The sequence below is a fragment of the Vicugna pacos genome, chromosome 6 (genome assembly GCF_048564905.1).
Source record: "Vicugna pacos chromosome 6, VicPac4, whole genome shotgun sequence".
NCBI classification, from domain to species: Eukaryota; Metazoa; Chordata; class Mammalia; order Artiodactyla; family Camelidae; genus Vicugna; species Vicugna pacos.
Window position 1 is genome coordinate 906987 of NC_132992.1, and position 25050 is coordinate 932036.

At 46.2% G+C, this 25050-nt stretch overlaps 1 pseudogene; it reads left to right on the plus strand.

Annotated features, from left to right (window-relative positions):
- Positions 1 to 1173: 1173 nt before the first annotated feature.
- Positions 1174 to 19912, plus strand: LOC116279484 (trafficking protein particle complex subunit 9-like; annotated as a pseudogene).
- The last annotated feature ends 5138 nt before the right edge of the window (positions 19913 to 25050 follow it).

Genomic DNA, 25050 nt, shown 5'->3' on the forward strand with positions numbered 1-25050 from the left:
CTGCCTGTTTCCCAGCGTGTAAAAGGGGAATATGTACTCTTCCCAAGGTAGTTCTGAGCGATAACACCTGCGGGTGCTTGGTTCCTAGAGCAACAGAAAACCCAGATCCTCGTGGAGGCAACGGGTGTGATTCCCGTAGGGGTTCTGCAGAAGCATCGGATGGAGGGCTGGACCAGGGAGGTAAAACTTGAGCTGCGGTCCTTGAAGGGTTACAGAAGGGTACAGAGGCAGGACTGCCGCCTCCTTTGGGGTGCCCCCAGAGGTAAAGCTTTTTCTCTCCATCTCCGCTAAGACCCTCCCCTCTCTAGATCCCTCCCTTCTCTCTGCTCTTCCTGTCCATCTGTATCATGCCACTTTTCCCCTCCTCTCATCCCCCTACCATCTTCTGCGTCCCTCGCTGCCCCACCTTCCCTCACAGAACCCAGAGAGGATCGCTGGCCCTCCTGCGCATGCGCAGTCGCTGCCAGCTGGACCGCGGGTTGGAAGCTCCAGCTCCGAGCCGGGGATCGGCCCCTAAGGCTTCTCAGCTCTGTCGCCCTGAGGCCTTTGGCTCCTGCCTGGGCCGGGGCCTCTGGCTGTGGAAGTGCAAGGTGGGGGGTTCCTGGGAAAGGGGTCAGGTGTCTGCGGGAGGGCGGTCTGCGTGTCACAGCCCCTCAGGGCGCCAGTCAGCGTGTGTTCAGCTGAATTCCTCGGGCCAGACCCCTCTGCCCGCGCCACCTGCCCCGGCGCCCCGGCCACAGCTGTCCAGGGCCAGGTGTGCCCCTGCCGCCTCTCGCCCCAGCCGGGCTCCCCTCAGTCCGCGGCTGGCGTCCCCTTCTCCTCTCCCGCCCGCGAGTCCTCTCCTCCCGGGCTTCCTGTCCTTGGCCGCCGGCCCGTCCCCACACCTCAGCGGGCTGTGTCCCGGGCGGGCGGGGTCTGGGGACCCGGTCGGGGCGGCTGGGGCTGGGGCTGGCCTCCGAGCGGGGCTGCAGCCCGCGTTTCCACCCCCCCGCTTTCCCTGCCCCGCGAACCTGGGGCTGCCCTCCTCTCACTTTCCCGCTCCCTGAGGACCAGCTCAGCGGCGTGGGCACTGCTCCCTGGGCTGAGAGCCACCGGCTGTGACGCTCAGCTTCTCCTGGTGGAGTCAGGAAAAGGGAGCGTCAGTTCTGAGCGAGCTTCTGTCTCCTCCCTCAGTGTTTCTGCCGCAGGTAAGTACCTTGAACACTTTCAGGTGTTATGATGGCCGTGCTTGCTGATGTCACGTGTTTTTATAGTGAGAGGGATTTACAGTGGTGAAAGCAGGGCTTGGTTCAGTTAAAAATGAGCTGAAGGCATGAGGCTGCGACATCCTCCTTCCTTCCCTCTCCCAGGGTGAAACGTGTGACCGTCGATTTTAAAAAGATAGTTACAGTCCCTAACTAGTCCAACCCAGCTAGTGTGTGTTAACAGGAACAGCACCACCAGAGGCGCTGGAGATCCAGGGACATTGCAGTCCTAAAGAGCTCCTGGCAGTTTGGTTTGTTTTGGTTTTTTGTTTTTCTTAAATTATGGGGCAGACAAGTGGTATAAAGGGAAAAATAATTGTCAAGAAAAATTTTTTCATATAACAGCTTTATTGTGATGTTGTTCACACACCATGAAGTCCATCCATTTAAATGGTACAATTCAGAAGCTTTTAGCATATTCACAGTTGTGCAACCATTATTATTCCAGAACGTTTTCATCACTTCAGAAAGACCAGTGGAAATGAATGACCTATCCACCCCTCCCCAGTGGTGGTTCTAAAGAAGTTTCTTGGCTATTCCTGACCATAAATTAACTTGTTACATTCCATGAAAAATCTGGTAGGGATTCTAAACAGAATTGCAATGAATCTCTCTATCAAAACAGGAAGAATTAATGTCTTTATGGCATAAACTTCTTCTACCCATGAATATATCTGGGACCCTATATTTTCATCTCTCCAGAACCTGGCCCATGGGAAGTCCTCACTACTTGTTGGGCTTGAGAATGATGAGATTCTATACATCGTTAGTTGCAACTGTAGCCTTTCACAAAAAATAAAAGTAACCTCAGTGAAGCCAAGTGACTCTCTGAGGGTCAGAAAGAGTGACAGCCAGTGCTGGAGTGATCCAGCGGACTTGGTGCTTGCAACTAGAATTCTCCACAACCTACAGCTAAGGGGATTAGAGTGTTCTTTTATTTTTTCTCAATGGCATTGCTTTTATTTTTACTTATTTTTTTAAGTATTTTTTATTGAAGTGTATTCAATTTACAATGTTAGTTTCAGGTGTACAGCAGAGATTCAGTTATAAACATATGCATATGTATATACATATGTTTTAGATTGTTTTAGTAGAACTCATTACAAGAAATTGAATACAGTTCCCTGTGCTATATAGTAGGTCCTTGTCATTTATTTTATATTTATTAATGTGTATCTGTTAATCCTCCCTTTCCTGCCTGCTAACCACAGTTTGCTTTCTATGTCCATGAGTCTATTTCTAGCAGCACCGCTTTTGCTAGTAATATATGCTGGTTGGCTGCTTTCAGTTTCAGTAATTCCATCTTATCTGTGGGCACTTTTCTTCTGGTGGCCTTTATGTGGTTTGCACACGTGGTAAGAGAGATCTGTATTTGGGAGAGCTCCAGGCCTCGTGTAGTCCCTGGTACAGAGTGCCCTCTGAGTCGATGCTTCAATTGGGAAAAAAGCACATTAAATATTGGAATTTCCACTATGGTTGAGAATTCCAGGTTTCTATAACCTGTTTAGCCCACCTTAATTTTGGGTGCACCCATACAAGGTAATTTGGTGGAATTTCATGCTATGGTGGTGTAGAGACAGGATCTTGTATGCTTCTTCTCTTTCCTTTTTCTAACACTCATTCTCCTGGGCCTCCAAGATCCTCCTCCAGAAGTGCCCAGGGCTGGCTTGGTGCTGCGCTGAGGCAATATTTGTTAATAAGACCCTTTCCTCATCTCTTCTGAGCCTCCGTTTCTTTCTCTGCACAATGAGGGTTTAGACTAGATAAGTGCTTTTCAGTTTCTTTTAAAGCCATGTTTCCTTTGAGAAACAGAAAATGCAAATCTCTCCTCTCAAACCAACCCTTTAGATTTTGATAATTCCTCCAAGGAGTGACATAGCTCTTTGTGAAAAATTGATGTGATTGTGATTCCAGGTGGCACAGAAAAGACTCTTCAGAGATTTATTGCAGGGAGAGGGCAGGAAAGGGGCAGTATGTCACATTTTCTAATGTGAGCACTGGAGCAGGGGCTTAGATTTAAATACGGTGTCTGACGTGGCCTCTTTCTAATCTTGTACAATGAGATAAACTTCTCTACCTCAGTTTCTTGATGTGTCAAGTTGGGGTGATAATATTTTAGGGCTTTTGTGAAACATTCTACACATAATCCATTTGTGTCTCAGTAGAAACAAGACCTGCTAGGGATTCAGGGATTTGTTTTAAAAAAAAAAATCTTGTCCATAGCACTCTGTTGGTGTGTATTTTGAAGTTCCTGGAGGGTGAGGGTTGAGTCTAAAGTCCATTGTGGGACAGGTGGCCCATAGTTCTCCGTGCCTGAGATTGCCCCCTCCTCCCCAGTCCTCTTCCTTTGTCCAGGATGAAATTCCCTAGTAGATTTACACAGAGGTCTTGTGGAAATGGCTTTTCATTTTATTGTTTCACCAAGAAGGGCTGCCATCATGATCTCTGTGGTCAGGTTTTGAAGGGCTGCCATCATGATGTCTGGTCAGGTGAAGGCTATGCAATTGGGAGTTTCTACTTAATAAAAAGAAAAAATTACAAATAGAAAATTAGAAAAAGTGTGGTGACAGGGGCTCTTGGAAGTGGACACCTTTAGCTTTCTTAGCTTCAAGTACAGTGGCCTATTGCCACGAGGACCCATCCTCGTGCTTTGAAGTTGGAGGGACCAGTGGGTTCAGTGGGAATGTTAATTGAGTGCATCTCATGGGCTGGGTATTGTCCTATTTGTACTGTGTGTTCATTATTTGAGACAGTGAGCTCACTTAACCTAAATAACCTCTTTAAAAAAATTATGCTTTTTACTTTGAGATGTAATGTAGATTCCCATGTGATTCTAAGAGATTATATGGAGAGGGCCTATGGACACTTTGCCCAGTTTTCCTTAATGGTTCCATCTTGCAATGTTGGGGTACAATTCATTACTGACTCACTAACAGTTTGATGTTTGTGTTATTGCCCTCATTTCTATTCACGATTAAACTGGGGCTTAGGGAATCACACAGGGTTAGTGTAGAGTCAGGTGGAACTTGGGCCTGGGATTTCCAGGCAGTACCATTATGATGGTCTGTGGCAGGGAGCAGCATTCACTTTGTTTGTTTATTCATTCATTCAACAAACATTTATTGAGTAACCTCTGTGGGTCAGATGCTTTCTTAGGGTTATCTGATTCTTCAGCAGTACTGAGAATCAGGTAATGTTTGTTTATTTTTTTTAATCTGAGAAAATTAGCTCTGAGAGGTTATAACACCCCCAAAGGAAATATAGCTCTTAAAGGAGCAATAGTAAATTTGTACAGTCCCCCCTATTTATGCAGGTGGTACCCTAGGCATTTTACATTTGCAAACTTGCATAATCCAGATATATTCTTGTAAGGCAAGGAGTTTTTTTTTTTAATTGAAGTATATTCAAGTTTACAATGTTGTGTCAATTGCAAGGTGTTTTTTGAATTTTGAATTAAAAATATTTTTTGAGGAGGGTAATTTGGTTTATTTATTTGTTTCATTTTTTAAAATGAGGTACTGGGGTTTGAACCCAGGACCTTGTACATGCTAAGCACGTGTTGTACTACTGAACTGTACCCTCCTCCCCAAGGCAAGTTTTCTTATCCATTATTCTGAAATATTCTGAAGCTTAGGAGTTCATATAAATTGGATAGAAATCCAGATCTTTTGATCCTACTGTGGTCCTTTTCTTTATATTCTGCTGAAGAAGGTTGGGGAAATCAGTTCCTTTATTCATTTCTTTATTCAGCAGTTTTGAGCACTGACTTTGCATCAGGGTCTGGCAAGGTGCTTGGAAACAGAAAACAAGAAATGACTCTTCTCTGCAAGGGCAGGAAGCCTAGACCAAAAGCTGGGTAATGTGATCCGAGCTACGGTAGCCATGTGCAGACTCTGAGGACAAACTGTACCCCCGGATTTGCTTTGACTTCCCTTGCCTTCTGGCTGGTACACACCAGATCACCGCAACCCAGATGGGCCTGCAGCCCACAGCACAGTATGTACCTCGATCTCCTCTCCCCTCTCGGTAGGGCTTGCAACATGAGCATCCCTGAGTACGTGCAGTGTGCTGAGGACTATGAGAATCTTCCCGTGGTGGTCCAACCCGTGGGGATCATCTCAGAGGAGAATTTCTTTTGCATCTATAAGCGAATCTCCTTGGTGAGCCAGATCAGCCCGTGCGGCACCCAGTGGGCAATCTGTATCCAATACAGGCACCACTATGCACCTGAGAATGGGTGGAGCGACTTTCAGACCCACCGCAAGGTCGTGGGCCCTGTCACCATTACCTACTGCCTCTCGGCCAAGGCCTTCGAGAAGCTCCACGTGCAGAGGAGCTGTATGGTGCCACGCTTAATGACTCTCAGCTATTTGTCTTAGTGTTGTATGGGGAGGTAGACGAGCAGTCGCTCACCAACGTGGCCTTCAATCTACGAGGACTGCAGGGTGGTGGAGAAGAGGATCGAGGACTTCACTGAATCACTCTTCATCTTGCCCAAGTCCAAGTAGCTGGATGGGGCCCTCGACAATTCTGGGGACAAGATCACCCTCCTCTGCATCCCGCTTGAGAAGGAGGACGTCATGGGACTGGACACAGACAGCAGGTAAGTTTACCTGGAGGTCAGTCCACCCTGGCTGTGTGCCGGGTTTCTTCCCTACATCCAGAAAGGGATCAGCAAGGAAGAGGACTGTCTTGTAGCCAAGGGGGGAGGGAGGTGCAGCCCGCCGGTTTATAGACATTTAAAAGTGAATCTGCCTTTGTTTCAGAGAGATCCTTTTAGGGTTAGTGTGGACACTTACTCCTGCTTTTCAGCCAGGACCCCTGGTGGGACCCCTGGAGTTGCTGTCCAATAGAGTAGCCACAGCCACTGATGCTAGGAGCACTGGGGAGGAGGCTGGTCTGAGTTGAGATGTGCTGTAGGTCAAATGCACATCAGACGCTGAGGCTTGTCTAGTAAAAGAATATAAGCTATCATGCTACTTCCTATATTGATTACATGTCAAAATGATAGTATTTTACATACAGTAGATTAAGTAAGATCTGTTCTTAAAATCCGTTTCTAGTATTTGTTTTTTGTTTGTTGGTTTGTTTCTTTGTTTACCATTTTAAATGTGGCAACTGGGAAACTTTCTTTACATGGCTCTCATTTCATTTTTTTGGGCAGCCTGTCCTGAGACAGTCTCATCCCTTTGTTTATAGATGAGATGCTGAATCCTGAGAGGCAGAACGAGGCGCTGGTTGAGCTGGGGCTGGAGCCAGTGTCTCCTGCCCCCCAGGCCCAGCACCTGTTCGGCTCAGGCCCTCTCTTCCTGCCCGACAGCCACCATGCCAGGTTAGGACATCAGAAACACCGCCAGGGACTTCCGAATGAACTCCTTATGCAGGGAAAGGCCTATCACGGAGTATGGGAAAGAGCAGAGAAATGTTCATTCTTACTTTGTCCCTGTGATTAAGTCAACGGCCCCACTTTGCCTCGGAAGTGCAGATGAGCTCTTCTGGGCTGCCCACCTTCTGATATGTTTCCCCATGTATATATCGTGCTGTCCCTAATGCAGAAGAGGGTGAGATGCCTTTGCCGAGAGGTGGTCCCCCTTTGCTGGGGAGAGTGAGGGAAGCTGTGTCCCCCCGGCCTACGGCCTCAGTCCTTGAGTCTGGAGAGGGCTCATGGCGGTCCCATAGGTGACGGTCGGAGGACCTGGCACGTGCTGCCGGGCCCGCTGTGGAGGCGGTGCTCTGTGATTCTTGAACTTACCTAAGATCAGATTCTACTTTCTGGTTTTTGGTAAGTTGGAGGAGAACATGCCAGAGAATTGATAAAAAGAATGTCGAGACCAGCACTGTGAGTGATAGGCACAGGGGACCTGAGTCCCACCTGCGTGAGGTGCCTAGCAGGCTCTGGATGAATTTTCTGTTCCTCCCAGACATACCTCTATGGCTTAAGGAAGGGGCAAGTCATGTCGTGGCCATGATCTGTACTTGTCCTCACAGGGCCCTGTGATCTACATGCCCGCACTCCCCTTGTGCTCCTTGGAGATGAGGTGTCAGGTTTAGGAACCTAGGCACTGCTGAGGGCATAGCTGCCAGCACCGTGGTACACCAAGGCTGACTCCGTTCACCTCACCTGTCACCTCCTGCTGAGTCCCAAGGCGTCAGTCAAGGTAGGTGCATCGGTGCAACGTAAGCAGGGACTACCTTCTTCCCCTGGACAGACTGGTGGGTGAGCAGTGGAAGCCCGGAGCCCTGCCCCAGCCCCCAGGCCAGTGCCTCCTCTTTTGTCATAGGAGACACTGGTGACATTTTTGCTCAGCAACTGCTTGGCTCTGAGTCTACAGACCCACCAGAGAATGCCAGCTTGATTTTGTCTTTTGAAGTCTGTCCTTGGGGTTTGGCAGAGTAGCTGGATGTGTGCTTAGCCCATAGTGGTTGACACTGTCATTATTGTTTACCCAGAACCTCGTGTACCAGGCATGGCTCCCGGGATCAAAATACAGCAGCGTATTAAACCTTCCTCCTGGTGGGTCTGTCTGTTCTGATACCATAAGGGCTCAGCCAGCATCTGAACGTCAGTGAGTTAACGCGGCCAGTGAGCTCGGGTCAAGCACGTTCCCTTCCAGTCACTTTTACTCCATTGTTGCTTTTACTCTTTCACAGTCATTAATTTTTTAAACAATGCTTTGGTGCAGGAGCATAGCCTAATTCTCTCCTGCTACTCTTGGTGGAAGTGAGCCTGAAATGCGACCACAATTTCTAGCCCAAAAGCTGCCTAGACACATGTAGGTGGAGTTTTGGTTTGGGGCGCTGACCACGCTGGGGTTCTCCGGCAGTGCCGCTCCCCTAAGTCCCTGCCTTCCCTGGATCAGGAGGTGAGGGTGGGTCTCACCGTCCCCGCGTCCCTGGCCTCACACACTCACGTAAATTCTTGTACATGCTGTCAAAATCATTTTTGTTCTTGTGTGTTTCTAATTTTCTCTTGTTCCTCTTTTCCTTTTTCTTCGTTTATTTTTCTCTTGTACTGCCCAGTGAGCATGTTGTTGCTTCTGAAAATGTGGGCTGTGCACACCGTGCATTGGGAATAGCCAGATCGCCCTCCGTGCTGTCTCCATCGCTTTAAAAAGCAAAAACTTAACAGCTGCCTTGATCCATGTATTATCCTAGTCATCGTTTTATTTTCTAATTTTTTGGAATATTTGCTTTGTTACCACATCACCCACTGGTGTTTGATACCTGTTAAAATCCTTGCTTTGAGGGACATGTTTGGTCCTCCTTATATTTGGTGACAAATGCGCCCTTATTAAATTTGTTTGAGTGTTTTGAAGAAGTGAGATGCGAATTGATTTAGGCGGCTGCTGAAGGATTCTTTTCATGGAGAATTTAAACTTGGAAAGTCAAAGTCTGCAGCATCTTGCTCGATTCCTGCTTTTACACAAACGTGCTCGGCACGCGGTTCCTGGCTGTCGCTGTGTGACATGCGTGACGTCGCTTCCTGGACGGCAGTCACTGGTGAGAAAGTGGCCAGCTCGGGGGTGAGCAGCTGCAGGGGACGCTGTTGGAGGAAGCAGTCTTTTTTTTTTTTTTTTGCATTCAACTTTCCCGTGCCATTTACTTTACTTTGCCTTCATAAAGGGGCAGAAGTGGGTCTAAAATCCATGCCACTCTTTTGTTCCCTTTACGAGGCTTGTTTTTCTGAGTATCAGGACAACATGGCCTTCTCCTAAGTAGCTGGCTCACCTGGATCTGTTGGACACAGGGAATGCTAAAGGAGCCGTAGCTTCCTCTCTGCTTCAGCCAGTGGGCATTCAGAGCTGGGTCTGTGGTTTGCTTCAGCAGCCGTGCAGACCTCCCTTCCGTGATCTTTACTTTTAACCCATGTTGGCAGTAAATAGCTGACTCCGTGTCTGTTGCAGCTGACGTCCACCACTGACGGCCTTGTCGTTAGTTTGCGGTAGTGAGTCTCCAACACCCCAGTCAACCGTGAAGGAAGATTTTTGGCCGACCTAGGACCTTGGATTCTCACCCCCACCATGGTTCATCTCACCCGGTGGAAGGGTTTGGCCTCCACCATTATGCTGACCATGAGACCTTGTTTCTCCTTTCATACTCTGGTCCAAATGTGGACACTTCATTTTTCACTGAATTTGTCTCGCTTGAGTCAGACCAGAATATCTGAATGAGTCCATCACATTCTGGATGGGGAACAAAACAGAAGTAAGTGTCGCAATTAGTTGGAGTCTAGGCTGTCCGGGTTGGCAAATGCAGGCTGGGATCTGTGATGGCCGGGCTGTGCCCTGGACACAGGGCTTTCCCGTGGCTCCCGAGAGCCCAGGGGTCGGATTGAGAAGCGCCTTTCCTGGGATCCTCCATCCTCATCTGCTCACTGGCAAGTGCGTCTGCTAATTAGGAGCTCCCCCAGACCTCCGGCCCTTCAAAGCTTAGACCACGGGAGAAATTTGAGTCCCTTCTCCTGGGCCTCCTTTGTGAGAATCCAGTGCCTTCTGAGGTGACCAGCGGAAGGAGATGCCTACCCCTCCAGGGAGCACCCTACAGAAAACTGTTAGTCACTACACCATGCTGTGAGCTAGTGGGGTTCCGGCCGTGGTCCCTGCAGAACCAGACTTGAGATGGGCTTAGCGATGGAAAAAATAGGACTGATTCCAGGGCAGGGCTGGGGGGAAGGAACAGTTCAAATTGAATGTGACCTCAAACACATAGGTGGGTGCTGGGGCTGTTACTCAAATGGGGAGCCTGGGAGGTATCTGCCAGAAATCGAATTCCAGAGTAAATGGTGGACATTTGGCATTTTTAAGATGCCATTTTGTCATTCAAGTTAGGACTTCAAAGAGGCACTCGTGTCTATGAGACTGGGGCTCAGGTGAAGGAGCCGGACTAGAGATACACGTTGGTGTTACGGAAATGACAGGCCAGCCAAGAAACAAGCACCACTTGGAGGGTTGGAGTACTCAGATTTATTACGCCGACGGGCTCAGAGGGGCTTCTGCTCCGAAGCTCTGAGCACCTCCAAGACGTGCACATGAGGTTTTATAGGGTTAATTACAAATATGGGCTATTAGCTTTTAAGGCTCAAACAACAAAAAGCAAGGAATCAGTACACTGAAGCTTATCAATTCGGAACAGATCATGTTACTGACACTTGTTGAGCTTGGATTTACGAGTTAGCTTGTTAGTCCAGTAAACTGACACTAAACTTTAGATTTATGAGTTAGCCCAGCAGAACTCAGATCAGTAATCCGACACTTGCTGCACTTAGATTTGTGACTTAGCTTGTTAGCCCAGCTGGGCTTTTCCTTCACATTCCCCCCTCTTGATGCTTTCACAACCCTTGTTGGAGTAAGCATCATCATTTACCTGTTGCAGGGGCTCATAATTGGAGGCTAACATCTGAAGTTTTGTAGCCTCTATTTGTTTACTGACAAAGCGGGTCAGGAAGTTTAGGACATGGGGCCCAAATAGCAGAACTGCAAAAATCAGGAGTAAGGGACCTATGAACGGTGCCAGCCAGGAGGTCCAGCCCCAGGGGCCGGTCCATGGGCTCTTATCTAAAATATGTTTTCTCTTTTTCACTCGGTCTTGTAACTCTTGAATCATTTCTCTGACAATTCTTGATTGATTGGCATAAAAACAACACTCTTCATTTAGGAAGAGGCATAGTCCCCCCTCTTTGGCCGTGAGTAAGTGCAGACCCCTCCTGTTTTGTAAGACCACCTCGGCGACAGAGTCAATCTGATTTTGCAGAGTTCCCAGGGTTTCTGCTATTTGTTGGAGATCATGGCTGAATTTACATTTAACAGTTGCTTTGAGCTTTTCTCAAGCTTAGGCCCTGTGTTGACTAGCCAGCTTCCGGGTGGGGCCAGAACAGGGCTCGTCGATCCTCAGGCTTTAGCCGTGCATTGACTAGCCAGCTTTCAGGTGTGGCTAGAGCAGGGCTCCTCGATCCTTTTTTGTCCCTCTTGATCTTGATCTTGAGCGGGTCTCCCGGGACACTCTCAATTTTCCGGGGACCCTCTGTCTGAGGTGCAGTTGCTCTCTTGACCCTGGAGTGGTGGATCCAAGGGATGATTTCTGCAACTTTAACAGCTGTAGGAGTAGTTAATACCACTAAATATGGTCCCTTCTATGTTGGTTTGAGAGGTTCCTCTTTTCAATCCTTCACCCATACCTGGTCACCTGGTTTATGGGGATGCACTTGAACCCCTAATGAAATGGGGGTTTTCTCTATCACCTAACCCCAAACTTCTCATAGTACTTTTCCTAGTCCCAACAGTTGTTGGTGGAGCCCTAAATTTTCTATTTCTAGGGTGGGATTTCTCATCCTGACTAAACGTGGCAGTCGCCCATAGAGGATTTTAAAGGGAGAGTACCCAATATTAAATCTTGGGGTGCATCTAATTCGCAACAGAGCCAGGGGTAGAATGTTCACCCAGGGGAGCTGGGATTTTTGGCTGATTTTAGCTATAATTTGTTTTAGAATTCTGTTCATTCGTTCTACCTTCTCTGAGCTTTGAGGTCGGTATGCTGTGTGTAGGTTCCAGCGGATGCTCAGTGACTTTGCCACTTGCTGTACAATTTTTGACACAAAGGCGGGTCCATTGTCAGACCCGATGGAAGTAGGCATTCCAAATCGAGGGATAACATCCCTGAGAAGAGCCTTTGTCATTTCCCTTTCTTTCTCTGTCCTGGTGGGGTAGGCCTCTACCCACCCTGTGAAGGTGCAGACGAAAACCAGCAGGTACTTATATCCCTTACTGGGCCCAAGTTTAATAAAGTCCACTTCTAAATCTTTAAAGGGAGCCAATCTACATCGTTGTATTTCCATTGGCCCAGTGTGCCCTTGTTTTGGATTGTTTTGTGCACAGAGCAAGCAGCGTTGGGAAACTGATGTACACAGAGTAGGGAGATGAGAAATTAGGAAATATCGCTTTAAGAGGGCCTCCAAAGCCGTTTTTCTCATATGTGTGGCTTCGTGTTGTTGTTGGACTAAACGATAAGCTAGTCGTTCTGGGATGAAAACCCTTTTATTCGTCATGATCCATCATCTGTCCTTTTTTTTCTCTCCTCGTTTAACCTGTGTCCACTTGTTTTCGTCGTGACTATATTCTGGGGCAGTGGGTAGCTCTGGCGCTGCCATAACTTTAATTACTGAGTGTTCCCAGGCGGCTGCTTCTCTTGCCTTTTGGTCAGTTAGCCTGTTCCCCTGGCTCACAGGGTCATTTTCTCTTTGGTGTCCCTTACAGTGAATAACGGCCACATCCTTTGGATCCCATACTGTCTCCAGTAATTGTAAAATTTCTTTTTTGTTTTTGATTTCTTTTTTCCCAGCAGTCAGAAGTCCTCTCTCCTTATAGATGGCTCCATGTACATGCAAGGTTGTAAATGTATATTTGGAATCAGTGTATATATTGATTTGTTTTTCTTTTCCTTTTCTTAGTGCCTGGACCAGTGTCCAGATCTCTGCTCGCTTAGCAGACCATCCTGGGGGAAGGGACTCTGCCTTTATTACCTCTCGGGTTGTTGTTACAGGGTAACCTGTTCGCCGTTGTCTATCTTGTATGTAACGGCTGCCGTCTGTGAAAAGTTCCAGGTCTGGGTTTTGTAGGGGCTTGTCAGTTAGATCAGGCCTGCTTGTATACATCTCTTTAATGATTTTTTTGCAGTTGTGGTCAGGCTGTCCATCCCCCTCAGGCAAATATGTGGCTGGGTTTAAGGTTTGCACAGTCTCTAGACGGACTCTTGCATTTTTACATAGAAGCCCCTGGTAGTGGGTCATCTTTGTGTTAGTTATCCATTTGTAACCTGGGCCGTTTATCAGGGTCACCACAGAATGGGGCACTTTTACATTTAAAGTCTGTCCCAGTGTGAGTTTGTCTGCCTCATTGACCAGGAGGGTTGTGGCAGCGAGGGCCCGTTAACAGGGTGGCCATCCTGATGCTACAGGGTCCAGTCTTTTAGATAAATAGGCCAAAGGGCGCTGCCATGGCCCCACATTCTGAGTTAGGACTTCAAGACCAGTTTGGTCTCTTTTATGTACAAACAGATTAAACTCTCGTGTTACATCTGGTAAGCCTAGTGCTGGGGCTTGGGTTAGCAGTTTCTTTAATTGCCTAAAAGCATTTTTTTGTTTAGTTTCTCATTTGATGGTTTCTTTTTCTGATCCAGCAGTTGCTTCGTAGAAGGGCTTGGCTATTTTTGAAAACCCGGGGCTCCAGATCTGGCAAAACCCAGCTGCGCTCAGGAACTCTCGCAGTTTTTTTGTTTGTTTGTTTTCGGTCTGGGTATGGCGAAAATAACTTGTTTTCGTTCTGGTCCTAGGGCTCGGTGTCCCTCTGCGATAATAAATCCCAAGTATTTGACTGTCTTTTTGGCCTGGACCGGCTGAGCTGTTAATATCTTGTATTGTCCAGGTCCATTTGAGCAAAACCAAATCCATGGGGGTAGATTCTGGGCGATATTTAGCCAGGAGTCAATGTAAGGGAATTGAGCTGGGTGGCCTGCGGTTCCAGTGATTATTTGATAGATTGCTCGCACTGTTGCTAGGTCCAGAGTTTTTTCTGAGGGCCACCCAACTCCAAAGGCCGGCCATTTAAGCTCACACAAAGTGCAGAGCCTGCCAGGGGTCATTTAAATTTTACAGTTTCCTGAGAACCCCTTTTTGAAATTTTTAATCATGAAGTCTCGAGTGGTGGGTTTTGACTTAGAGCCTCCCATTCTTTTTAGATGTTTAAGGATAATAGTTCTGTTGCTTTAGATGTTTGGGAAGGTAGTCTTTATATCTTTTTTTCTTCACTTTTTAAAACACTGGAGTTCCCAGAGAGACTGTTCTCTTGTTGGGTCTATGAGTTGTTTTAAGGCTAATTTGGTCAAGGACTCTGGGTTTCAGTCACAGCTGATGTCTCTGGAGCTCAAGGCCTCAAGCAGTTCCAGGGACTTTTTTTTATTAAATCCTCTCTATATTCTGAACTAACGTATCAGGGTCATGGGACTGACGGCAGATGGCAAAACAAATGGACTAGAAAAGGGACCTCCAGGGCCGGGCAAGCCTGGTCCTGAAGGAATTCGTCTTCTAAACTTGAGTCCTGGGGGTCTGGGGCTAGGCAAAAGGGGCACTACTTGGGTCAGTTCAGTAGGGGAACAATAAGTCTCGGGTGTTTTGTGACCAAATCAGGTAGGAAAAATTCTCAAAGAAATAGCATCTTAGCCTCCGAGGGCACAGGGGCGTTGACTTATCGGCTGTCTATGTCCTTTTTCCTCCCAGTGTAGCCACCCTGTGCCGGTGTCGCAGAAAAGACAAGGGAGGGTTTTCATTGTGTCCGCCTGGCCGCTGCCCTCGCGGGGACGAAGGTGCCTCTTAGCTTTGGCGGGTCAGTATAAGCCGCTGACTCTGATCGGGACCCTGAGGGACCGATACCGCTCTGAGCCGTATGAGGTCACCACGGAACCGCAGGTTTGGACTCACTCGAACTCTGTAGCAGAAAGCCGTGGAGCTACAAACTTCAGACTGATCGCATGCTTTACAGGCCGCTCATTTACTCATACACACACATAGAGGTTAACAACATTCCTCCCACCAATACCAATATCCTGTTTTATGTAGGAGGGGATCAGCCTCCTCTTTTGTCCACTGGGACAGGACCTGATTCCTGACCTGATTCCTGATTCCCCGTCTGAAAAACCATCAGACGGAGAGCCTATAGGAGGGGATCAGCCTCCTCTTCTGTCCAATGGGACAGGACCCGATACCTCCCGGGGGTTCCTACTTTGTCCGGACGGCCACCTGGTGAGTCTGTCCGTCCCTCCACGGAGTCTGGCTCTTGTTGTAGCCCAGCCACCCGGGGGGCCGAGTTGCCGTCACGAAAGAGAACCCGGAATACCGTCGGGCGGCGCCACCTCATTTGCTGCCGGAGTCCCGTCCCCCAGTCGGCCGGAGTCACCAGTCCAGGGGCCCAAGGGGCCGGCGTGGTTGTATCTCGCTGGGGCCTCCAGAAATGTTACGGAAATGACAGGCCAGCCAAGAAACAAGCACCACTTGGAGGGTTGGAGTACTCAGATTTATTACGCCTGCGGGCTCAGAGGGGCTTCTGCTCCGAAGCTCTGAGCACCTCCAAGACGTGCACATGAGGTTTTATAGGGTTAATTACAAGTATGGGCTATTAGCCAATAAGGCTCAAACAACAAAAAGCAAGGAATCAGTGCACTGAAGCTTATCAATTTGGAACAGATCACGTTACTGACAATTGTTGACCTTGGATTTACGAGTTAGCTTGTTAGCCCAGTAAACTGACACTAAACTTCAGATTTACGAGTTAGCCCAGCAAAACTTAGATGAGTAAACCGACACTTATCACACTTGGATATGTGACTTAGCTTGTTAGCCCAGCAGGGCTTTTCCTTCACACTGGGAGTCGTCACTCTTAGCTGGTGTTCACAGCCTTGCATGTGAATTAGATCATCTTGAGAGCTGCAGACTGAGGCTGAGGGGGGGGCAGGGCTGTGCCTGTATTTGAGGAAAGCCCAGACCATGCAGCTTTGGTGTGTCAGCGGCATTTGCGATTTTCAGACTAATGCCATTTATCTTTAAGGGGCCAGGGGGTGGGCAGGGCCAGCCAGGAAGAAATCTGAAGGGAGGATCCTGGCCAGGTGTGTGTCTAGGGAAGATGCAGAGTCTGCAGGGTCTGGGAGGGTAGACTCCTCAGAGGTTGGAGTTGGAGTTGGGAGTTGGGAGAAGGTAGTCACACTCACCTGTGAGGGAGGGGGGAGTCCTTGGGAGTCCTCACCCTACCAGACTCGCTTTCTCATGAACAGAAGGCAATCATACAGAGTTTCTGAGGTGAGAAGGGATGGGCGCTGGGAGAGGAGCCAACCTGGGGAATGGTGCTTGGAAATTTCTGGAATAGTCTCCCTGAAAAATAGAGTTAAAAATTCCCAGACTCTTAAGAACATTGATAGTGACTGGGGAGGAGGCAGTTGTTTCTCTGGCCTCCTAAGGTTAAGGCATGTATCCGGGGATACACAGAAGATACGGGCAGTCTGTTCCGGGGGCTTGATCCTTACTGGGGGAACTGTGCAAGTTTAAAGGGGGAGAAGGGCAGCGGAGGAAAACTAGCCAGGCCCCGTCTCAGGTACCAGTCGGCCGCCCTACTTGCGTGTTGCATTCACATCCATGCCTCCCAGGTGGGCGGTGGCAGCCCCGTTTGGTAGATTGGGAAGCCTTCTAAGAAGGATTAAGGAATTGGTCCGTTTAGTGGCTAGTAAATGCTGTAGCAGAATTCAAGCAGGGCCTTGTCAGACTTCAAGGGCAAGTTTTCTCTACTAATTCCGGTACCTCCCTGTTATACCTGGAATGGTGAATTGGGTCACTTTTGGAGCCTTTCAGAAAAAGTACGATTTAAGTGCCTCAGGACTGTTTCGCAAAGCTCAGTGTTCTTTGATGGTTCTGAAGCACCGCAGTGCTTTTCCCCCCACAGAGTTAAGGTCTTACTCCTTTGACGATGATGTGGTTGCAAATGACGTACAGGTGCAAAACAACACTTAGCTTCTGAAGGGAAACTCTCCAGTTCTCCCTTGGTCGGCTTTCTTCCACGGGATGTAACTGTGCTGCAGCGTAGGCCTGAGCTTTACTTATGGAGTGAGGATTTAATACCCAAAATTAGCATAAAACGGTCAGATGAAGAAAATCGACGTTGACAATTTATTTTTGGGTTTCATTAGTCAAGATATACTATCAGTTTATGCCTCATATAACAAATGAAATTGAGTACAGAACATTGCATTTCTTACTTTCTATTTAGAGTTCTCTTACAGAATAAGGTTGACTGCTTTGTAACATCAGCTCCACCTATAAGTGTGTTGGTGTGATTGCATTTACACAGTGAATATGATCTGGGCTTCCTCAGCCCCAAACACTCCAGTGCAGAATCATGGGCTGTAGCCATCTCTTAGTCATGCAAATACTTCTAAAATTATATGATGCCAGAAAAGAAAGAAGAGAAAGAGAGAGATTGCCTTTATCAAAGTTCCTTTCAATTCTAACTGCAAACTGTTGTTGAACAGCTCTGGTTTCCTTTGGATATGAATAAATACATTTCTTTGCATGTAATCTGGGCTTTGGACAAGAACACCAAGCTCTTGCTGTCCACAAGCCACAAAATTAGTAGCCAAATTGAACACGTGTGAAATCGTTTATACTTTTTTCTGAGAAAGTATCCTTGAATTTGGGACTTGGGTTGTGATTTTTGCTTTTTGCTTCCCCCACCCCTCTTGTAATCTCTCACTCTTTCCCATGTGGCCCCCAAGAGTTCGTGTTCTCAAAGGAGCGGGAAAACACCCAGTTGGTCTCCATGTACTGCTGCAATAGATGGAGCCCAGCCAAGACCTAAAGGACATTATCAGAGAGGACTTCCTGGACGAAATGGGCCCTACATTCAGTTGTGAGGACAGAGTAAGAGTCAGCCAGGAGAAGGAGTCAAGAATGTGGCTCAGGTGGCAGGTGCAGCCCGGGCAGAGGCCTGGAGGCTTTTGGTGTGGGGACCCGGGGAGAGTGCCCTGTGTGGTCCAGGGTGGAGGGTGCCCTGCTGGGGAGGATACTGGAGAGTGTTTAGAGTGGAGGGCTTTGGAAGAGGTTAGGTTTTACTAGAACTGACACAGTAGTCAGTGAAGGGTGTCATCAGATAGGTATTTCTGGTTTTGCTTCTGATATTCTACAGACAGAAGGGTCGGGTCGAGCTAGAGCAGGTATGTCTGTCCCTTTGAGACCCAACCCATCATTCATTTATTCATAACAGGCGCAGTTCTGAGTGTCAAGGGGAGAAAAGGTTCAGCCACATTAGTAAGCTAAATGTATTTGGTTCTTGTGAGCTTAGCATTGTCAGAAGTTGACTTAGCCTAGAAAGTTCTAGGAACAGAGGAAAAAATTGGGGAGGTTGGAGGGAGGGAAGGCTTCCTTGGGAAACAGTCAAAATGAGCCTGGAGGCAAGTGGGAAGTAGGAGCAGGTCAGGGGGCCCCTGAGGTCACTGGGGATCTGTGTACTGAGGTGAGGCTGGGAGAGCAATGTTTAGGGTGGGGCTATAATTCCACCAGGGAGCCTCTGAAGGGTTTGAAGTGGGTGATGTAATCAAATTTGTGATTTGGGAAGGCTGCCGTGGCTCTGTGTGTGTGTGTGTGTGTGTGTGTGTGTGTGTGTGTGTGTGTGTGTGTGTGTGTGTGTGTAGCGGGGAAGAGGGGGTGGGTTCCACCAACAGGGAGGTCATTAGAAGACTATTCACGGGCTGGGAGAGGGGCTTCAGAACTGCTTGGGGATGGCAGGGGCAGTGTGGATGCCGGATTTCCTTATGGGGAGGGCTTGTTAGCAGGGCCGCCCTAGAGGGGACTTTTGGCTGGAAGAAAACAGATGGAGGCCTCCAGGTGGAGATTCCTCTTCTCTCCTTCCCTGCCTTGTGTGATGATCTTAGCTCAGCTAACTTTGGAACAGAAGAGCTAAGTTCCAGGGTCGCCCAGGACTTTGTTGAGCTCGTTCGAGTGAGATCTGATAGGATTTAGCCTTGTGTTGAGATCTGCATGTTCACTTAGCTAGAAACGTCCTGTCATTTCGATTTCCAAAGGGGTTTTCGTTCTTTATAAAGATTGCCTTATTTGTGAGAGGAAATTTAATACACCTGTTGTCTTTCTCAAAAATATCATATCTTTTAAGAACTTTAATATTCAAAAGAATAGGAATATATAAAAATCTGAAAGTAAGTCTTTGGTGTAGTTTCTTTTCTTTCTGAGCTAATGTGGAGTTAGAGCCTTTGCATTACTTAATAGCACATCCTTGTCAGTATTTCAAGAGCTGTTAGTGAGCGCCCCAGGCCCCACCTCTCAAAACATGATTAAAGTTTGCTCTGAAATAGTGAGGTCAGAAAGGTCTTGTTTGCAGAAATCAAACAGTTGGTTTATAATAAGGAGCATAGCTCCCTTTATAAAATAATAGGTTCAAAATTAATAAAGTGGAGGATAATTGATTTTTTTAAACCTGAAACATAAACTTTCTTGTGCTAATGTTGCAACTGGAAATTTTGAAAAGAAAAATCCTACTGTAATATCATCTATGTGGAATACATATATGACTTTCATGTTTGAAAAGTAACTGCGCAGTGGTTTTTGAAGTCAGGAGCTTTCCAGCTCAGTTACTGGCAGTGGTGGTTGCTTTTTTTCAATGGAAGAGCCTAAACTTGCCTTCTTAGCTTTTTTTTTTTTTTTTTTGTAGTGAGAGGATTGAGTAGTGCTTTGCCAGCATGATTTTGGGGCAATTTGGGGGCAGATATGTACCAGCAGTGAGATAATTCCATGCATTTTATTTTTCGGACATCACCAGGACACATGTGGGGTTTGTGCCTGCAGGCTGCGATGCTGTAGGGCTCCCTGATCCATCACCATTATGTCCTGGAGCTGCTCCGGTCAGTGAATGATTTTCTGTGGCTTGGAGGTAAGGTGGTCTGATGCAGATGATCAGATGTGCAGTTAAAGTGCTATTACTTGAAATAAGAGTAACCTAGAAACATGGCTCTAACAACACAGGATGAGGGAGGAGAATTGGCTGAGCTGCTTACAGTGGGGCGTCTTCTCAGGTGACTCCCTCACCATGATTCTTGCCAATATCCGCCCCAGCCCTGCACGGTAGTCCTGCTGAAGCAACAATGCACTTTGCTCAGAAACGCACTGAATTTCCTTGTGCCTCTATTTGTTGGCTTTTTTTGAAAGCACATCTTGCCCTTTGCTTAAATGCCATCCCTGCTAGTCACCTTTTACACTCATTCATCTGGACTTCGTCCATACATAGCTGCTGAATGGATGAACAGAATGTAGTATCTCCATGTAGTGGAACATTATTCACACGTAAGAATGAATAAAAAAGAAAAAAAATATAAAGAGGAAAATGAAAAATGCCACCTGTTCTGGGAAGTCCACCCTGACTGTTCAACCCACCCTTTTCCCTTTGAAACCCAATCACTTATGCTCCACTCTACTCTTTTTGATAGTTGTCGGTGCCAGCCGACAATCGATCAGGTCCAGAAACCTGTGCTGCAGGACTGAGAAAAGGAAAGACGTAACAAAGAGACAGCAAGACAAGACAAGTTGGGGTTGAGAGGGTCTCACTCTAGCCCGCAAGACGCTAGGTCAAGAGTGGACCACGAGTTCATTTCTTGCAGTTAATTTATATGATTTTAACCCATTAGCTCATACATTCCTGCATGTAGGCAAAGGTATTGTTTTAAGGCACATTAACAACGTGTACTAAAATCATTAACTTGTATATTGTTACAGACATCATTATTGTTTACAGTTCTCGTAAAACTTAAGATTAAGAGTTCCTGGAACCAAGATGATAAACTAAGGCATTGTTCCTCTAAGCTAACATCGTGACTCGTGTGCTATTATCTCAGGTGATTGTTCTCTAAAAAGATCACTGACTTGTGTGCCGATTGTATCTCTCCCTCTGAAGGTCCTTTGTGACTTAATAGCTCAGGATATTTCCTCAGGCATAGGCGCACCTGGTGCATTCTTTAGTAAAAGAGGTGGCGGGACAGAGATTGTTCTAACTCAATTGACCTTTGAGCCGGGCGCCCCGCACTGTGGGAGTTTAGGCCCATCCTTTGTGCTCGGCAGCCTCAATCTCAGAGCCTGGCGCCCTGCACTTTGGGGTTTTACGCCCAAGTTTTGTGCTCGGCAGCCCTCCGTCACGAGCGGCTCCCCGCAACTCCCCCTTTTACTTTTATTAAACAAAGGCCTAGGTGCTATATGGCGGAGGACGATGAATACGAGTAAACGCAAGCAAACGTTGCGTCAAACATTCAGATAAGCAAGAGAGTATACAAGGGGCCACACAAATCAGGATCAAAATTATTATGACAATCACCAGAGCATGTTTCCACCAGTCACTCTTAAACCAATCAAACCATTGTGCTGGTAAGAAAGGCGTTGGAGAATCCATATTCTTAATTTGTTTCTGCATATCATCCACTGCCTGAGAAATATTAGCAGACAAATCTGGAATAAACACACAACACTCTACCTTAATAATAGCGCAAGTTCCTCCTTGCGCAGCAGTGAGAATGTCAAGAGCCATTCTATTCTGCAATACAGCTTTCCTCATAAGTTTTTGTTCATCATTAATGTCTTCCACAGCATGTTTTACATCAATCAAAGCCTTCTGAGTAAAATTAGTCAAAGCATTAACTTTTGTCATAATATCTACAGTCCCTAAGGAAGGAACAAAAATAGCAGCTAGATAGTCATACCATTTAAATGCTGATCGGGTCCATCGAGCATATAAATTGGGCATATTAGCAGGAACCCCTTGTACAGATTTTACAATCCTACCAGGGGCTATAACAAATCCCAACGTACAGCGTCCTACCCAACCACAAGGTAACCAGGGCCAAATATTAGTTCCACAAAGCCATTTTGTCCCATTAGGTGCAGCTATCCGACGTCCAGATTTATTATCCCAATCAGATCCCGGCCACTGAAACGGTTTTTTACAAATGAATGTAACATCAATAGTCCAATTACACAATTTTTGGGGTAAATATCCAAGATATTTCCAATCTTTTTTTGTCAAATGTCTTTCTTTCCCATACACGTCCTTAACACAAGGCTGTTCCTTTTGTTCCCAACAGATGTCCGCAGGGTTGGTTAATTGTCCCGTCTCTGGGGTAACCCATATGTATTCGTCCCATATCTGATAAAAGTTTCCCATTAGTCGACCAGGAGCCTCTATGGGTGTATCATGCTGCTCAAAGTTTCTTGTATATAATCCCTCTTCAGTAACATTAGGATCAAAAAATATCTCTGTGGTATCATTGTCAAGTGAACACCAAGCAAGATGAGACACATTGTTAGAATAAGTATATCTATAAATTTTTTCATGCCATTCATCCTGCTGTACTAATAATTTACACACCGAAGGAAATTCTCGCTTAGTCAGAGGTTTCACCCACCAGGGTAGACTCCCAACAGATAATGGCATAGCACTGCAAACCCAACAATCAGATGTATTATGAAAGTCCGCATATGCTTGTGCCCAAGATAAAAATACATTGGCTTGGGCACCGGGAAAAGATGATAAGGCGATGGCACATGAGAGATTAACGACAAGAAACATCATCGATACCGATGGGTTTTTAGTCGTCTTCGCTATCTGCTTCGCTTGATGTACAAAGTGGTGCACTTGGTCCTTCGTGGGTAGATGTTGAAGTCGTAGGTGCTGAAGTTTGGTTAACATTGTCTTTTTCCGCCTGGCGTACCAGCCTTTCCGGTAACCAACGCGGCATGTCGGCATCCTGTGGAAAAACACAAACATGGCCTCTCCCCCACATTAAAACTGGATCGGGGCCAGCCCATTGATTAGTAAGTGGATCCTTCCATCTCACCAAAGGATGGTGAGAAGGTTTTTTATTCCAAAAACGCTGGGCAGCCGAATTGCCTTTGATATCATAGGTTAAAAAATTTAAAATGAAAAGAGCATGATGTAAATAGTTTTGTGGAGTAAGGGGACATAGTTCCCCCTTTTTTAACTTTAGAATTTGGTTTTTAAGAGTTTGATGACAGCGCTCCACAATACCTTGCCCTTGAGGGTTATAGGCAATTCCAGTCTTATGCTCTATTTTTAAAGTTTGACAAAAGCGTTGAAACATTCGGCTAGTGTAGCCAGGGCCGTTGTCGGTTTTTAGCACACGAGGTTGGCCCATAACAGAAAAACATTTTAAAAGATGATTAATACAATGTTTGCTTGCTTCTCCAGTTTGTAAAGTAGCATGGATAAAACCTGAATAAGTGTCAATGCTGACATGGACAAATGGAGTGTTACGAAATTCTTTAATATGAGTAACATCCATTTGCCAGAGATGATTAGGTAAAAGTCCCCGAGGATTTACTCCATAGTGAGGGACAGAAATTGTAGTAGGACAAGCAGAACAGGTTTTTACAATTTGACGAGCAGCTTCGCGAGGAATTTTAAATTGCAGCCGCAAGCTATGACTATTTTGATGGTGAAGCGCAAGAGATTGTTTTGCTGCCTCAAGGGCTGGAAAAAGTTGAGTAGCTCGGTCAATATTAGCATTGCCTTCAGAAAGAGGGCCAGGTAAATTAGTGTGTGCACGTAGATGACCAAAATAGCAAGGATGACGGCGGCTGCGAATAATAAGCTGTACGTCGAAAATAAGCGGTTAACGTATGAATTAACAGTGCCAATAAAGGGAACAGTTTCTAAAATTTGTAAGGCACGAATGATATATTGGCTATCAGAAAAAAGATTACAGGGCACATGCTGTACTGCTATTAAAGCAGCTTGAACTGCAAGTAATTCTACAACTTGAGCTGAAGTTTGCGACGTCTGCCAAGAAACAGTTTCATCTTTAATAATATAGGCAGCAATACCATTAGATGATCCATCAGTAAATACGGTAATAGCTGAAGAAAGAGGAGAGTGAACAGTATTCTTTGGAAAGAGAAATGGATGCAACTTTGCAAATTGAATCAATTTATCAGCTGGATAATGGGTAGTAATACGTCCCGGAAAATGAGCCAGAGCTAGGGCCCATGAATCATTAAATCGTTGCAATTGAGTTTGTTGTTCCCCGGTGTATGGGACGGTGATATAATGTGGATCTCTTCCCAAATATAAGATTGAGGCAGAGCGTCCTTCAGCAATTAAGGAGCAAACTAAATCAGGATAAGCAGCTAAAGCTTTTGAAGGGGAAACATGCATATGTATCCAATACATAGGACTATGCTGATAAAGCACTCCAGTTGGCATATGAGGAGTGGGTAAAATAAGTAAACCCCATTCTTGATTATAGTCACAGTAAGTACATTGCTGATTTTCAATGGCTTGTTCTACTTCTCGTAAAGCCAAAGAAGCTTCAGCGGTCAGCTTTCTAGGAGAACGAGGATTAGTATCTCCTTTAAGAATGTCAAACAAAGGCTTTAAAGTTCCAGTTGAAAGTTTTAAATAGGGACGAATCCAATTAATATCGCCCAAAAACTTCTGAAAATCATTCAAAGTTAGGAGGGAATCCGTACGTAGCTGAATCTTTTGTGTTTGAAAAGTAAAATTATGTAAACGGAATCCCAAATATGCATATAGACAAAATCGCTGAACCTTTTCATCAGCAATCTGAAGGCCAAAAGTTTTTAAAGAAATCAACATTTGATCAAATACAGTTAATAAATAACCTTCTTGAGAGTGTGCAATTAAAATATCATCCATATAATGAATCAAATAAACGTCTGGGTATTTCAGACGGATAGGCTGTAATGCTCTAGCAACAAACTTTTGACATAAGGTGGGGCTGTTTGCCATACCTTGAGGCAAGACTAGCCAGTGATAACGTTGCATAGGTTCCTTGAAATTTGTAGAGGGAACACTGAATGCAAACCTTTTGCAATCATCGGGATATAAAGGAATAGTATAAAAACAATCCTTCAAATCAATTATAATTTTATAAGTTCCTTCAGGAATCGCCATAGGAGTAGGCAGACCAGGTTGTAAAGAACCCATCAATTCCAAAGTCTCATTTACTTTACGTAAATCCTGCAACAATCTCCATTTACCAGACTTCTTTTTTATAATAAATATAGGAGAATTCCAAGGTGATTTAGAAGGAGCAATATGTCCGCTGTCCAATTGTTCCTGCACCAATTGTTTAGCGGCGGCAATTTTTTCTTGAGAAAGGGGCCATTGAGGAACCCACACAGGCTGATCGGATTTCCATACGATAGGGTCTGCATGAGCTGCAGGATGATCAAAGGCCCCCA